The sequence below is a fragment of the Orycteropus afer genome, unplaced genomic scaffold, assembly GCF_000298275.1.
Source record: "Orycteropus afer afer isolate SDZICR_OR568_19922 unplaced genomic scaffold, OryAfe1.0 scaffold00179, whole genome shotgun sequence".
NCBI lineage: Eukaryota > Metazoa > Chordata > Mammalia > Tubulidentata > Orycteropodidae > Orycteropus > Orycteropus afer.
In genome coordinates, this window is record NW_006921766.1 from 837,111 (window position 1) to 841,432 (window position 4,322).

Sequence of the window (4,322 nt, forward strand, 5' to 3'; positions counted from 1 at the left end):
TAGATTGCCCAGTCTTCTTTCCATGGAGTGGCTGGTGGGTTTGAACCACCAACCTTCTGGTTAGCAGTCAAATGCCTTAGGCACTATGCCACCAGGGCCACAGGAGGGCTTTAATTGGTCAGGCTTATGTCAGAATGGTCATTCCAGCAACTTTTGGGTCAGCGCTGGAGAATGCATGATTCCAGAGATACCTGGAAGAACTTCCCTCTGATGAACTAAAAGAGAAGGTCCCCATCAACCCTGTCTGTGGTGTCTGGTGGATTGTCTCCTTGTTTGGTGAACTGAGTATCCAGGGTTGCATTAAGCCCTGGTCAGCAGTTAAAGGCAAATTAAAAACTGCAAAGCAAGATCAAAGTCTACACTTCACTTTTCTTAAAAGCCCTGGAATCTCTGCAGGTGCACTGTGTCATCTCACCCTCAGGAGTCCCAGGGCCTGATTAGCAGAGGCTCCAGTGGAATTCTGGACTTTCCACACACCCTGTGCGGTTTTCCATGCCTTACCAGCAGGTGGCCAGAACTGCAGAGGATATTCAAATAGGTCAGAGGGGCGTGGAGGCAAGAGGCCTGGTACTGCCTGCCTTTACCATCTAGGTCAGTATGAGACCCCTATGCAGAAGCATGGCCTATCTGGCCCTGCCTTGGTAATTCCCAGATGGTTGGCATGCCCCATCCTTAAACCTGAGGTTTCTGTGTATAAGAACATTGTTTGACTTCTCCAGACCTAGCACAGCCTGCTCTGGACCATGTTGTAAGCACTTCATAATTCCACTCACACAATCTTCAGACCTGCCTGTCAGGCCTGTATTATTACTATCTCTATTTTAGAGATAAGGAGACTGAGGCACAGAGATGTTAAGTAACTGACCCAAGTCACGTGTCAGTAAATGGCAGGGCCAAGATTTGGACCCCAATAGTTGGTCTGGTTCTAGATCTGTGCTACCGGCTCACAGGGCAACCTTCGGGTACCAGTTATGATTTCAAGCTTACTAAGAAAGAAAGAATATAAAATATCACATTAATAATCTTTTATATGGGAGCTCTGGTAGCATAGTGGCTAAGACACTTGCCTGCTAACCAGACGGCTGGCGGTTCAAATCCACCAGCCACTCCTCGGAAGGAAGGTTGGGCAATCCTACTTCCGTAGTGATACTGCCTCGGAAACCCAAGAAGGGGTCGCTATGAGTCGGGGCCGACTCGACGGCACATAACAACAACAACAATAACAATCTTTTATATTGAATACATGTTGAGCTGATAATATGTAGGCTTTATGTAGTTAAACAAAAATATTTTAAAATTAATTTCAACTATTTATTTTTTCTAATGTAACATTTTCAATTGTTTTTATCACACTGCACTGGCCTGGGCCCTCCAGGTTTTCTCCAGTGGTTAATCATTCTAGAAAGATGGTCTGTGCTTGCCAGAAGTTTTAATCTAATAGAGAAGCTTATGATTGTCTGGTTTTTTATTCATTTATTAGCAAGATGAGAGAGAGTTTTTATTTATTATAATTAATCTTTTATTTTGAGAGAGTTGTAGCTTCATATGCAGTGGTAACAAATAAAGCAGAGATTTCATGTATCTTTTTACTCAGCCCAACACCACAATCTGGATATTAACACTGACACCGTGAAGGGCCTCTACTGGGCACCGGACTGAACTGGCCAAGTGTCTCGTCCTAGCAACCTTGGCCACACAGCACCTCTTTTTCCTGGCAGGCCCAGGATCCTGGATTCCTGTCTGTTGCCCTTTTATGGCCACACTCACTCCCGCCCCTATCCTTAACCTCTGATAACTACTAAGCTGTTCTCCATTTCTATCTTTTTTTATTCCAAGAATATTATATAAATGGGATCACACAGTATGGAATCTTTCAAGATTGGCTTTTCTCACTCAGCATCATTGTCTAGAAATCCATCCAGATTGTTGCAGGTATCAATAGTTCATTCCTTTTTTTATTGCTGAGTCTGAGTAGTTCCTGAGTGACACAAACATTTAAGCATTTAACTGTCAGCCGAAATGTTGCTGGTTTGAACTCAACCAGAGGTGCCTCAGAAGATCTGCTTCTGAAAGGTCATGTTGTTGTTGTTGTTGTTATGTGTAGTCAAGTCGGACCCGACTCATAGGGTTTCTGAGGCAGTATCACTACGGAAGTAGATTGCCCAACCTTCCTTCCGAGGAGTGTCTGGTGGGTTTGAACTGCCAGCCTTGTGGTTAGCAGTCAAGTGCCTTAGACACTACACTAGCCTTGAAAATCCTATGATGCATAGCTCTACCCTGAAACACACAGAGTCACTATGAGTCAGAATTGATTCCATGGCAACTAAGAACAACAGTATTCTGTGGGAGTTCCTGGATGATGTAAACAGTTAATGTGGTTGGTTGCTAAGTTAAAGAGTGGAGGTTTGAGTTCATCAAGCATTGCCTTGGGGGGAAAGCATAGCAACGTACTTCCAAAAAATTAGCCACTGAAAACCTTGTTGAGCACAGTTCTACTTTGACACATATGGATCACCATGATTTAGAATCAATTTGACGTCAACTGTTTGTGTATGTGTGTGTTTTCAATATTCTGTGGTATGGATATGCCACAGTTTAACCATTCACCTGCTGAAGGACGTCTGAGTTGTTTCCAGTTTTCAGCTATTATGAATAAAGCTGCTATAAGCATTTACATGCAGGGTTTTTTTTACATGAACATAAGCCATCACTTAGCTAGGGTAAATGCCCAAGAACGCAATTTCTGGGCCATATAATATTTGTGTGCTTAGTTTTTAAAGAAAGTTCCAAACTGTTTTCCAGAGTAGCTGCACTATTTTACATTCCCCTCAGCAGCGAGTGAGTCATCCAGCTTTTCCATATCCTTACCAGTATTTGGTGGTGTCACTATATTATTTTAGTTATTCAAATACATATGGGGGAGCTCTGGTAGCATAGTGCCTAAGGCACTTGACTGCTAATCAGAAGGCTGGCGGTTCAAACCCACCAGCCACTCCTCGGAAGGAAGATGGGGCAATCTACTTCCATAGTGGTACTGCCTCGGAAACCCAAGGAGGGGTCGCTATGAGTCGGGTCCAACTCCACAGCACGTAACAACAACAACAATAGATATGGAGTGAGATCTCATTGTAGTTTAATTTATGTATCTCTAAGGTCTCTGGGTGGCTCAGTTTGCAATCTATTAACCTAAAGTCAAACTATTAACCTAAAGGTTGGCAGCTGGAATCTACCCAGTGGTACCACAGAAGAAAGGCCTGGCAATTTGCTTTTATAAAGATTAAAACCAAACCTGTTGCCACTGACTCAGTCTGACTGATATCAATCCTATAGATTACAGCCAAAAATCCCCATAGGCAATTCAATTCTTTAACATCTGGGGTCGTCATGAGTTGGGATCGACCCAATAGCAATGTTTTTTAATGTGTAATGATTTCAGCATATGTCCATGTGCATATTTGCCATCTGTATATCCTCTTCAGTGAAATGTCTCTTCACATCCTTTGCCACTTTCTAATTGGATTTTTTTCTGTTGAGTTTTGAGAGTTCTTTATATCTTCTAAATACAAGCCCTTCATCAGATATGCGACTTGCAAATATGTTCTCCCAGCCTGTCTTTTCATCCTCTTACCGGGTTTTTCACATAAAATGTTTTTAATTTTGATGAAATCTAATTTAATAATCCAATTTTCCTTTTGTAGATTGTACTTTTGGTGTCAAGTCTAAGAACTCTTTGTATAGCTTTAGATGCTGAAGATTTTCTCCTGTGCTTTTTTCTTGACATTTTATAAGTTTATGTTTTATATTTAAGTCTGCGACCCATTTTGAATTAATATTTATATGAGATGTAAGACTTAGGTTGAGGTTCATTTTTTTGCATATGAATGTCTAATTGTTGAAAAGCTATTCTTCCATTGAATTGCTTTTCTATCTTTGCTGTTCGGGTTACCTAGTGCCGCTCTGACAAGAATATGCCACAAATGGGATGGCCTTAACAAACAAGAGTTTATTCTCTCATAGTTTGGAGGCTTTAAGTCCAAGTTCAAAGTGCCAGGCTCTAGGGGCTGGGGAAAAGCCCCTCAACCTTGGGGTCCAGCTCTGCCTCCTGCTCCCAGCCCACTGGAGCTCGAGGCGTTTCTTCACTCTGACAGCTGCTGGCTGCTGAGGCTGACAAACCCAAGGTTGACAAGTAAAAAGGCACAGGCCCAATATTACCAAACTACATGGCAGGCCACTAGTTTAAGTCCATTGTAAGCCCCAAGGTCGGCAGAGCATGGCAGGCTGCTGAACAACAACATGGCTACATGCAGGGTCCAAGCGTGCTA